The following is a 13,007-nucleotide window of genomic DNA, read 5'->3' as shown; positions in this document are numbered from 1 at the left end:
AAGAGGGCCACTAGAACCCCATGTAAAAAAAGAAAGGGGGGATTATGTTGGCAGTGGACCCTGTTCATCCAGGCTACTCGTGCACTTTTGCTATTTACAACTCCTGTACCCCTTCCCTGTTGCACTGCTTCTCTTCTTCATCCTCCCCACGGTATACTATACCCCTGTCCCCCCAAGCAATGCACACCCATATCCCCAATCACCTTCTTAATACAGCAGTCCATGTCCCTCCCCTTCCCTCCATCTCTAGCTTAGCATGGCCAACATGGGATTTGAACTCACAACCTCACACTTGCAAGCAGGGCACATTAGCCCACCAAGCCACAGCCAGAGGCACTTGTGAGTCCTGCCAAAAAGGAGGCCTATATTAGCTATAGAACCCAGGTTTCGACCAGCTGTGGGTTTACTAGTGCTTGTTTTCTATGTCTATTGGCTCGCATTGTGCTATTGTGAGTTTGTGCAGCCGTGACTTTGGTTCCCAGGTGTGGCATGCTTAGACAGAAGCAATGTTTGCTTGTCGATGTATGGGTGTCAAGTTCTGGCAGGGTTTTTTTCTTTTTTTCAAGTTCTCCTGTGTTTTAACTGCACTTATTCCAATCCACTTGTTTGCAATCCTAGTGAGCAAGCTCAGTGAGTTGTGCACTTGCTTCTATCCCAGCTGCAAACACTTAACCACTCCCCTAATTAGTGAACTGAAAGCAAAAAAAAAACGCTGTTTAAAAAGTGAAAGAAAGGCAAAAGGGTTTTTTCATAACAAAGTAGAAAAGATCATGAAAATACAGAAAGAAGGAACACTTTGCATACGTTCATACTTGTGCATTGTGGGAATGCACCAAAAATCCTGCACAGAAATGAGCTGCCCTTTTTCTCGCATTTACTCAAAAGGTGGATTTACCCACTCAGCCATGGCCAGAGCTGCTTGTGTGTCCTGCCAACAAGGAGGTCCATATTAGATACAGAACCCCCGTCTCAACCAGCTGTGAATTTATTGGCAAGTTTTTAGGTCTAGCCAAGTCCTAATTCTTGTGGGGGACTCCTGCGTGGCTCAGTGGGTAGATGCGCCGGCTGTGCCAATGCCGAGCCAGTGCAGCTGTGAGTTCGAATCCCAGCAGCGGCAGGCTTGGATCAACGTGACTGGCCTGGAGGCTGCAACAGGAATGGTGCAAGTGCATTGGCCCCTGGGGGGGGGTGCACAACAGAAGGGAAAGCTGTCTAGGGTCGATCCAAGGAGAAGAGAAAAGTGGGGTTGCTCAAAAGAGGGCCACTAGAACCCCATGTAAAAAAAGAAAGGGGGGATTATGTTGGCAGTGGACCCTGTTCATCCAGGCTACTCGTGCACTTTTGCTATTTACAACTCCTGTACCCCTTCCCTGTTGCACTGCTTCTCTTCTTCATCCTCCCCACGGTATACTATACCCCTGTCCCCCCAAGCAATGCACACCCATATCCCCAATCACCTTCTTAATACAGCAGTCCATGTCCCTCCCCTTCCCTCCATCTCTAGCTTAGCATGGCCAACATGGGATTTGAACTCACAACCTCACACTTGCAAGCAGGGCACATTAGCCCACCAAGCCACAGCCAGAGGCACTTGTGAGTCCTGCCAAAAAGGAGGCCTATATTAGCTATAGAACCCAGGTTTCGACCAGCTGTGGGTTTACTAGTGCTTGTTTTCTATGTCTATTGGCTCGCATTGTGCTATTGTGAGTTTGTGCAGCCGTGACTTTGGTTCCCAGGTGTGGCATGCTTAGACAGAAGCAATGTTTGCTTGTCGATGTATGGGTGTCAAGTTCTGGCAGGGTTTTTTTCTTTTTTTCAAGTTCTCCTGTGTTTTAACTGCACTTATTCCAATCCACTTGTTTGCAATCCTAGTGAGCAAGCTCAGTGAGTTGTGCACTTGCTTCTATCCCAGCTGCAAACACTTAACCACTCCCCTAATTAGTGAACTGAAAGCAAAAAAAAAACGCTGTTTAAAAAGTGAAAGAAAGGCAAAAGGGTTTTTTCATAACAAAGTAGAAAAGATCATGAAAATACAGAAAGAAGGAACACTTTGCATACGTTCATACTTGTGCATTGTGGGAATGCACCAAAAATCCTGCACAGAAATGAGCTGCCCTTTTTCTCGCATTTACTCAAAAGGTGGATTTACCCACTCAGCCATGGCCAGAGCTGCTTGTGTGTCCTGCCAACAAGGAGGTCCATATTAGATACAGAACCCCCGTCTCAACCAGCTGTGAATTTATTGGCAAGTTTTTAGGTCTAGCCAAGTCCTAATTCTTGTGGGGGACTCCTGCGTGGCTCAGTGGGTAGATGCGCCGGCTGTGCCAATGCCGAGCCAGTGCAGCTGTGAGTTCAAATCCCAGCAGCGGCAGGCTTGGATCAACGTGACTGGCCTGGAGGCTGCAACAGGAATGGTGCAAGTGCATTGGCCCCTGGGGGGGGGTGCACAACAGAAGGGAAAGCTGTCTAGGGTCGATCCAAGGAGAAGAGAAAAGTGGGGTTGCTCAAAAGAGGGCCACTAGAACCCCATGTAAAAAAAGAAAGGGGGGATTATGTTGGCAGTGGACCCTGTTCATCCAGGCTACTCATGCACTTTTGCTATTTACAACTCCTGTACCCCTTCCCTGTTGCACTGCTTCTCTTCTTCATCCTCCCCACGGTATACTATACCCCTGTCCCCCCAAGCAATGCACACCCATATCCCCAATCACCTTCTTAATACAGCAGTCCATGTCCCTCCCCTTCCCTCCATCTCTAGCTTAGCATGGCCAACATGGGATTTGAACTCACAACCTCACACTTGCAAGCAGGGCACATTAGCCCACCAAGCCACAGCCAGAGGCACTTGTGAGTCCTGCCAAAAAGGAGGCCTATATTAGCTATAGAACCCAGGTTTCGACCAGCTGTGGGTTTACTAGTGCTTGTTTTCTATGTCTATTGGCTCGCATTGTGCTATTGTGAGTTTGTGCAGCCGTGACTTTGGTTCCCAGGTGTGGCATGCTTAGACAGAAGCAATGTTTGCTTGTCGATGTATGGGTGTCAAGTTCTGGCAGGGTTTTTTTCTTTTTTTCAAGTTCTCCTGTGTTTTAACTGCACTTATTCCAATCCACTTGTTTGCAATCCTAGTGAGCAAGCTCAGTGAGTTGTGCACTTGCTTCTATCCCAGCTGCAAACACTTAACCACTCCCCTAATTAGTGAACTGAAAGCAAAAAAAAAACGCTGTTTAAAAAGTGAAAGAAAGGCAAAAGGGTTTTTTCATAACAAAGTAGAAAAGATCATGAAAATACAGAAAGAAGGAACACTTTGCATACGTTCATACTTGTGCATTGTGGGAATGCACCAAAAATCCTGCACAGAAATGAGCTGCCCTTTTTCTCGCATTTACTCAAAAGGTGGATTTACCCACTCAGCCATGGCCAGAGCTGCTTGTGTGTCCTGCCAACAAGGAGGTCCATATTAGATACAGAACCCCCGTCTCAACCAGCTGTGAATTTATTGGCAAGTTTTTAGGTCTAGCCAAGTCCTAATTCTTGTGGGGGACTCCTGCGTGGCTCAGTGGGTAGATGCGCCGGCTGTGCCAATGCCGAGCCAGTGCAGCTGTGAGTTCGAATCCCAGCAGCGGCAGGCTTGGATCAACGTGACTGGCCTGGAGGCTGCAACAGGAATGGTGCAAGTGCATTGGCCCCTGGGGGGGGGGTGCACAACAGAAGGGAAAGCTGTCTAGGGTCGATCCAAGGAGAAGAGAAAAGTGGGGTTGCTCAAAAGAGGGCCACTAGAACCCCATGTAAAAAAAGAAAGGGGGGATTATGTTGGCAGTGGACCCTGTTCATCCAGGCTACTCGTGCACTTTTGCTATTTACAACTCCTGTACCCCTTCCCTGTTGCACTGCTTCTCTTCTTCATCCTCCCCACGGTATACTATACCCCTGTCCCCCCAAGCAATGCACACCCATATCCCCAATCACCTTCTTAATACAGCAGTCCATGTCCCTCCCCTTCCCTCCATCTCTAGCTTAGCATGGCCAACATGGGATTTGAACTCACAACCTCACACTTGCAAGCAGGGCACATTAGCCCACCAAGCCACAGCCAGAGGCACTTGTGAGTCCTGCCAAAAAGGAGGCCTATATTAGCTATAGAACCCAGGTTTCGACCAGCTGTGGGTTTACTAGTGCTTGTTTTCTATGTCTATTGGCTCGCATTGTGCTATTGTGAGTTTGTGCAGCCGTGACTTTGGTTCCCAGGTGTGGCATGCTTAGACAGAAGCAATGTTTGCTTGTCGATGTATGGGTGTCAAGTTCTGGCAGGGTTTTTTTCTTTTTTTCAAGTTCTCCTGTGTTTTAACTGCACTTATTCCAATCCACTTGTTTGCAATCCTAGTGAGCAAGCTCAGTGAGTTGTGCACTTGCTTCTATCCCAGCTGCAAACACTTAACCACTCCCCTAATTAGTGAACTGAAAGCAAAAAAAAAACGCTGTTTAAAAAGTGAAAGAAAGGCAAAAGGGTTTTTTCATAACAAAGTAGAAAAGATCATGAAAATACAGAAAGAAGGAACACTTTGCATACGTTCATACTTGTGCATTGTGGGAATGCACCAAAAATCCTGCACAGAAATGAGCTGCCCTTTTTCTCGCATTTACTCAAAAGGTGGATTTACCCACTCAGCCATGGCCAGAGCTGCTTGTGTGTCCTGCCAACAAGGAGGTCCATATTAGATACAGAACCCCCGTCTCAACCAGCTGTGAATTTATTGGCAAGTTTTTAGGTCTAGCCAAGTCCTAATTCTTGCGGGGGACTCCTGCGTGGCTCAGTGGGTAGATGCGCCGGCTGTGCCAATGCTGAGCCAGTGCAGCTGTGAGTTCGAATCCCAGCAGCGGCAGGCTTGGATCAACGTGACTGGCCTGGAGGCTGCAACAGGAATGGTGCAAGTGCATTGGCCCCTGGGGGGGAGGGGAACCTGGGGGGGGGTGCACAACAGAAGGGAAAGCTGTCTAGGGTCGATCCAAGGAGAAGAGAAAAGTGGGGTTGCTCAAAAGAGGGCCACTAGAACCCCATGTAAAAAAAGAAAGGGGGGATTATGTTGGCAGTGGACCCTGTTCATCCAGGCTACTCGTGCACTTTTGCTATTTACAACTCCTGTACCCCTTCCCTGTTGCACTGCTTCTCTTCTTCATCCTCCCCACGGTATACTATACCCCTGTCCCCCCAAGCAATGCACACCCATATCCCCAATCACCTTCTTAATACAGCAGTCCATGTCCCTCCCCTTCCCTCCATCTCTAGCTTAGCATGGCCAACATGGGATTTGAACTCACAACCTCACACTTGCAAGCAGGGCACATTAGCCCACCAAGCCACAGCCAGAGGCACTTGTGAGTCCTGCCAAAAAGGAGGCCTATATTAGCTATAGAACCCAGGTTTCGACCAGCTGTGGGTTTACTAGTGCTTGTTTTCTATGTCTATTGGCTCGCATTGTGCTATTGTGAGTTTGTGCAGCCGTGACTTTGGTTCCCAGGTGTGGCATGCTTAGACAGAAGCAATGTTTGCTTGTCGATGTATGGGTGTCAAGTTCTGGCAGGGTTTTTTTCTTTTTTTCAAGTTCTCCTGTGTTTTAACTGCACTTATTCCAATCCACTTGTTTGCAATCCTAGTGAGCAAGCTCAGTGAGTTGTGCACTTGCTTCTATCCCAGCTGCAAACACTTAACCACTCCCCTAATTAGTGAACTGAAAGCAAAAAAAAAACGCTGTTTAAAAAGTGAAAGAAAGGCAAAAGGGTTTTTTCATAACAAAGTAGAAAAGATCATGAAAATACAGAAAGAAGGAACACTTTGCATACGTTCATACTTGTGCATTGTGGGAATGCACCAAAAATCCTGCACAGAAATGAGCTGCCCTTTTTCTCGCATTTACTCAAAAGGTGGATTTACCCACTCAGCCATGGCCAGAGCTGCTTGTGTGTCCTGCCAACAAGGAGGTCCATATTAGATACAGAACCCCCGTCTCAACCAGCTGTGAATTTATTGGCAAGTTTTTAGGTCTAGCCAAGTCCTAATTCTTGTGGGGGACTCCTGCGTGGCTCAGTGGGTAGATGCGCCGGCTGTGCCAATGCCGAGCCAGCGCAGCTGTGAGTTCGAATCCCAGCAGCGGCAGGCTTGGATCAACGTGACTGGCCTGGAGGCTGCAACAGGAATGGTGCAAGTGCATTGGCCCCTGGGGGGGGGTGCACAACAGAAGGGAAAGCTGTCTAGGGTCGATCCAAGGAGAAGAGAAAAGTGGGGTTGCTCAAAAGAGGGCCACTAGAACCCCATGTAAAAAAAGAAAGGGGGGATTATGTTGGCAGTGGACCCTGTTCATCCAGGCTACTCGTGCACTTTTGCTATTTACAACTCCTGTACCCCTTCCCTGTTGCACTGCTTCTCTTCTTCATCCTCCCCACGGTATACTATACCCCTGTCCCCCCAAGCAATGCACACCCATATCCCCAATCACCTTCTTAATACAGCAGTCCATGTCCCTCCCCTTCCCTCCATCTCTAGCTTAGCATGGCCAACATGGGATTTGAACTCACAACCTCACACTTGCAAGCAGGGCACATTAGCCCACCAAGCCACAGCCAGAGGCACTTGTGAGTCCTGCCAAAAAGGAGGCCTATATTAGCTATAGAACCCAGGTTTCGACCAGCTGTGGGTTTACTAGTGCTTGTTTTCTATGTCTATTGGCTCGCATTGTGCTATTGTGAGTTTGTGCAGCCGTGACTTTGGTTCCCAGGTGTGGCATGCTTAGACAGAAGCAATGTTTGCTTGTCGATGTATGGGTGTCAAGTTCTGGCAGGGTTTTTTTCTTTTTTTCAAGTTCTCCTGTGTTTTAACTGCACTTATTCCAATCCACTTGTTTGCAATCCTAGTGAGCAAGCTCAGTGAGTTGTGCACTTGCTTCTATCCCAGCTGCAAACACTTAACCACTCCCCTAATTAGTGAACTGAAAGCAAAAAAAAAACGCTGTTTAAAAAGTGAAAGAAAGGCAAAAGGGTTTTTTCATAACAAAGTAGAAAAGATCATGAAAATACAGAAAGAAGGAACACTTTGCATACGTTCATACTTGTGCATTGTGGGAATGCACCAAAAATCCTGCACAGAAATGAGCTGCCCTTTTTCTCGCATTTACTCAAAAGGTGGATTTACCCACTCAGCCATGGCCAGAGCTGCTTGTGTGTCCTGCCAACAAGGAGGTCCATATTAGATACAGAACCCCCGTCTCAACCAGCTGTGAATTTATTGGCAAGTTTTTAGGTCTAGCCAAGTCCTAATTCTTGTGGGGGACTCCTGCGTGGCTCAGTGGGTAGATGCGCCGGCTGTGCCAATGCCGAGCCAGTGCAGCTGTGAGTTCGAATCCCAGCAGCGGCAGGCTTGGATCAACGTGACTGGCCTGGAGGCTGCAACAGGAATGGTGCAAGTGCATTGGCCCCTGGGGGGGGGTGCACAACAGAAGGGAAAGCTGTCTAGGGTCGATCCAAGGAGAAGAGAAAAGTGGGGTTGCTCAAAAGAGGGCCACTAGAACCCCATGTAAAAAAAGAAAGGGGGGATTATGTTGGCAGTGGACCCTGTTCATCCAGGCTACTCGTGCACTTTTGCTATTTACAACTCCTGTACCCCTTCCCTGTTGCACTGCTTCTCTTCTTCATCCTCCCCACGGTATACTATACCCCTGTCCCCCCAAGCAATGCACACCCATATCCCCAATCACCTTCTTAATACAGCAGTCCATGTCCCTCCCCTTCCCTCCATCTCTAGCTTAGCATGGCCAACATGGGATTTGAACTCACAACCTCACACTTGCAAGCAGGGCACATTAGCCCACCAAGCCACAGCCAGAGGCACTTGTGAGTCCTGCCAAAAAGGAGGCCTATATTAGCTATAGAACCCAGGTTTCGACCAGCTGTGGGTTTACTAGTGCTTGTTTTCTATGTCTATTGGCTCGCATTGTGCTATTGTGAGTTTGTGCAGCCGTGACTTTGGTTCCCAGGTGTGGCATGCTTAGACAGAAGCAATGTTTGCTTGTCGATGTATGGGTGTCAAGTTCTGGCAGGGTTTTTTTCTTTTTTTCAAGTTCTCCTGTGTTTTAACTGCACTTATTCCAATCCACTTGTTTGCAATCCTAGTGAGCAAGCTCAGTGAGTTGTGCACTTGCTTCTATCCCAGCTGCAAACACTTAACCACTCCCCTAATTAGTGAACTGAAAGCAAAAAAAAAACGCTGTTTAAAAAGTGAAAGAAAGGCAAAAGGGTTTTTTCATAACAAAGTAGAAAAGATCATGAAAATACAGAAAGAAGGAACACTTTGCATACGTTCATACTTGTGCATTGTGGGAATGCACCAAAAATCCTGCACAGAAATGAGCTGCCCTTTTTCTCGCATTTACTCAAAAGGTGGATTTACCCACTCAGCCATGGCCAGAGCTGCTTGTGTGTCCTGCCAACAAGGAGGTCCATATTAGATACAGAACCCCCGTCTCAACCAGCTGTGAATTTATTGGCAAGTTTTTAGGTCTAGCCAAGTCCTAATTCTTGTGGGGGACTCCTGCGTGGCTCAGTGGGTAGATGCGCCGGCTGTGCCAATGCCGAGCCAGTGCAGCTGTGAGTTCGAATCCCAGCAGCGGCAGGCTTGGATCAACGTGACTGGCCTGGAGGCTGCAACAGGAATGGTGCAAGTGCATTGGCCCCTGGGGGGGGGGTGCACAACAGAAGGGAAAGCTGTCTAGGGTCGATCCAAGGAGAAGAGAAAAGTGGGGTTGCTCAAAAGAGGGCCACTAGAACCCCATGTAAAAAAAGAAAGGGGGGATTATGTTGGCAGTGGACCCTGTTCATCCAGGCTACTCGTGCACTTTTGCTATTTACAACTCCTGTACCCCTTCCCTGTTGCACTGCTTCTCTTCTTCATCCTCCCCACGGTATACTATACCCCTGTCCCCCCAAGCAATGCACACCCATATCCCCAATCACCTTCTTAATACAGCAGTCCATGTCCCTCCCCTTCCCTCCATCTCTAGCTTAGCATGGCCAACATGGGATTTGAACTCACAACCTCACACTTGCAAGCAGGGCACATTAGCCCACCAAGCCACAGCCAGAGGCACTTGTGAGTCCTGCCAAAAAGGAGGCCTATATTAGCTATAGAACCCAGGTTTCGACCAGCTGTGGGTTTACTAGTGCTTGTTTTCTATGTCTATTGGCTCGCATTGTGCTATTGTGAGTTTGTGCAGCCGTGACTTTGGTTCCCAGGTGTGGCATGCTTAGACAGAAGCAATGTTTGCTTGTCGATGTATGGGTGTCAAGTTCTGGCAGGGTTTTTTTCTTTTTTTCAAGTTCTCCTGTGTTTTAACTGCACTTATTCCAATCCACTTGTTTGCAATCCTAGTGAGCAAGCTCAGTGAGTTGTGCACTTGCTTCTATCCCAGCTGCAAACACTTAACCACTCCCCTAATTAGTGAACTGAAAGCAAAAAAAAAACGCTGTTTAAAAAGTGAAAGAAAGGCAAAAGGGTTTTTTCATAACAAAGTAGAAAAGATCATGAAAATACAGAAAGAAGGAACACTTTGCATACGTTCATACTTGTGCATTGTGGGAATGCACCAAAAATCCTGCACAGAAATGAGCTGCCCTTTTTCTCGCATTTACTCAAAAGGTGGATTTACCCACTCAGCCATGGCCAGAGCTGCTTGTGTGTCCTGCCAACAAGGAGGTCCATATTAGATACAGAACCCCCGTCTCAACCAGCTGTGAATTTATTGGCAAGTTTTTAGGTCTAGCCAAGTCCTAATTCTTGCGGGGGACTCCTGCGTGGCTCAGTGGGTAGATGCGCCGGCTGTGCCAATGCCGAGCCAGTGCAGCTGTGAGTTCGAATCCCAGCAGCGGCAGGCTTGGATCAACGTGACTGGCCTGGAGGCTGCAACAGGAATGGTGCAAGTGCATTGGCCCCTGGGGGGGAGGGGAACCTGGGGGGGGGTGCACAACAGAAGGGAAAGCTGTCTAGGGTCGATCCAAGGAGAAGAGAAAAGTGGGGTTGCTCAAAAGAGGGCCACTAGAACCCCATGTAAAAAAAGAAAGGGGGGATTATGTTGGCAGTGGACCCTGTTCATCCAGGCTACTCGTGCACTTTTGCTATTTACAACTCCTGTACCCCTTCCCTGTTGCACTGCTTCTCTTCTTCATCCTCCCCACGGTATACTATACCCCTGTCCCCCCAAGCAATGCACACCCATATCCCCAATCACCTTCTTAATACAGCAGTCCATGTCCCTCCCCTTCCCTCCATCTCTAGCTTAGCATGGCCAACATGGGATTTGAACTCACAACCTCACACTTGCAAGCAGGGCACATTAGCCCACCAAGCCACAGCCAGAGGCACGTGTGAGTCCTGCCAAAAAGGAGGCCTATATTAGCTATAGAACCCAGGTTTCGACCAGCTGTGGGTTTACTAGTGCTTGTTTTCTATGTCTATTGGCTCGCATTGTGCTATTGTGAGTTTGTGCAGCCGTGACTTTGGTTCCCAGGTGTGGCATGCTTAGACAGAAGCAATGTTTGCTTGTCGATGTATGGGTGTCAAGTTCTGGCAGGGTTTTTTTCTTTTTTTCAAGTTCTCCTGTGTTTTAACTGCACTTATTCCAATCCACTTGTTTGCAATCCTAGTGAGCAAGCTCAGTGAGTTGTGCACTTGCTTCTATCCCAGCTGCAAACACTTAACCACTCCCCTAATTAGTGAACTGAAAGCAAAAAAAAAACGCTGTTTAAAAAGTGAAAGAAAGGCAAAAGGGTTTTTTCATAACAAAGTAGAAAAGATCATGAAAATACAGAAAGAAGGAACACTTTGCATACGTTCATACTTGTGCATTGTGGGAATGCACCAAAAATCCTGCACAGAAATGAGCTGCCCTTTTTCTCGCATTTACTCAAAAGGTGGATTTACCCACTCAGCCATGGCCAGAGCTGCTTGTGTGTCCTGCCAACAAGGAGGTCCATATTAGATACAGAACCCCCGTCTCAACCAGCTGTGAATTTATTGGCAAGTTTTTAGGTCTAGCCAAGTCCTAATTCTTGTGGGGGACTCCTGCGTGGCTCAGTGGGTAGATGCGCCGGCTGTGCCAATGCCGAGCCAGCGCAGCTGTGAGTTCGAATCCCAGCAGCGGCAGGCTTGGATCAACGTGACTGGCCTGGAGGCTGCAACAGGAATGGTGCAAGTGCATTGGCCCCTGGGGGGGGGTGCACAACAGAAGGGAAAGCTGTCTAGGGTCGATCCAAGGAGAAGAGAAAAGTGGGGTTGCTCAAAAGAGGGCCACTAGAACCCCATGTAAAAAAAGAAAGGGGGGATTATGTTGGCAGTGGACCCTGTTCATCCAGGCTACTCGTGCACTTTTGCTATTTACAACTCCTGTACCCCTTCCCTGTTGCACTGCTTCTCTTCTTCATCCTCCCCACGGTATACTATACCCCTGTCCCCCCAAGCAATGCACACCCATATCCCCAATCACCTTCTTAATACAGCAGTCCATGTCCCTCCCCTTCCCTCCATCTCTAGCTTAGCATGGCCAACATGGGATTTGAACTCACAACCTCACACTTGCAAGCAGGGCACATTAGCCCACCAAGCCACAGCCAGAGGCACTTGTGAGTCCTGCCAAAAAGGAGGCCTATATTAGCTATAGAACCCAGGTTTCGACCAGCTGTGGGTTTACTAGTGCTTGTTTTCTATGTCTATTGGCTCGCATTGTGCTATTGTGAGTTTGTGCAGCCGTGACTTTGGTTCCCAGGTGTGGCATGCTTAGACAGAAGCAATGTTTGCTTGTCGATGTATGGGTGTCAAGTTCTGGCAGGGTTTTTTTCTTTTTTTCAAGTTCTCCTGTGTTTTAACTGCACTTATTCCAATCCACTTGTTTGCAATCCTAGTGAGCAAGCTCAGTGAGTTGTGCACTTGCTTCTATCCCAGCTGCAAACACTTAACCACTCCCCTAATTAGTGAACTGAAAGCAAAAAAAAAACGCTGTTTAAAAAGTGAAAGAAAGGCAAAAGGGTTTTTTCATAACAAAGTAGAAAAGATCATGAAAATACAGAAAGAAGGAACACTTTGCATACGTTCATACTTGTGCATTGTGGGAATGCACCAAAAATCCTGCACAGAAATGAGCTGCCCTTTTTCTCGCATTTACTCAAAAGGTGGATTTACCCACTCAGCCATGGCCAGAGCTGCTTGTGTGTCCTGCCAACAAGGAGGTCCATATTAGATACAGAACCCCCGTCTCAACCAGCTGTGAATTTATTGGCAAGTTTTTAGGTCTAGCCAAGTCCTAATTCTTGTGGGGGACTCCTGCGTGGCTCAGTGGGTAGATGCGCCGGCTGTGCCAATGCCGAGCCAGTGCAGCTGTGAGTTCGAATCCCAGCAGCGGCAGGCTTGGATCAACGTGACTGGCCTGGAGGCTGCAACAGGAATGGTGCAAGTGCATTGGCCCCTGGGGGGGGGTGCACAACAGAAGGGAAAGCTGTCTAGGGTCGATCCAAGGAGAAGAGAAAAGTGGGGTTGCTCAAAAGAGGGCCACTAGAACCCCATGTAAAAAAAGAAAGGGGGGATTATGTTGGCAGTGGACCCTGTTCATCCAGGCTACTCGTGCACTTTTGCTATTTACAACTCCTGTACCCCTTCCCTGTTGCACTGCTTCTCTTCTTCATCCTCCCCACGGTATACTATACCCCTGTCCCCCCAAGCAATGCACACCCATATCCCCAATCACCTTCTTAATACAGCAGTCCATGTCCCTCCCCTTCCCTCCATCTCTAGCTTAGCATGGCCAACATGGGATTTGAACTCACAACCTCACACTTGCAAGCAGGGCACATTAGCCCACCAAGCCACAGCCAGAGGCACTTGTGAGTCCTGCCAAAAAGGAGGCCTATATTAGCTATAGAACCCAGGTTTCGACCAGCTGTGGGTTTACTAGTGCTTGTTTTCTATGTCTATT

This window comes from Lithobates pipiens, unplaced genomic scaffold, assembly GCF_037356315.1.
Source record: "Lithobates pipiens isolate NorthernLeopardFrog02 unplaced genomic scaffold, aLitPip1_a1.2 Scaffold_18, whole genome shotgun sequence".
Classification (NCBI taxonomy): domain Eukaryota; kingdom Metazoa; phylum Chordata; class Amphibia; order Anura; family Ranidae; genus Lithobates; species Lithobates pipiens.
This window is presented reverse-complemented; position numbering follows the sequence as displayed.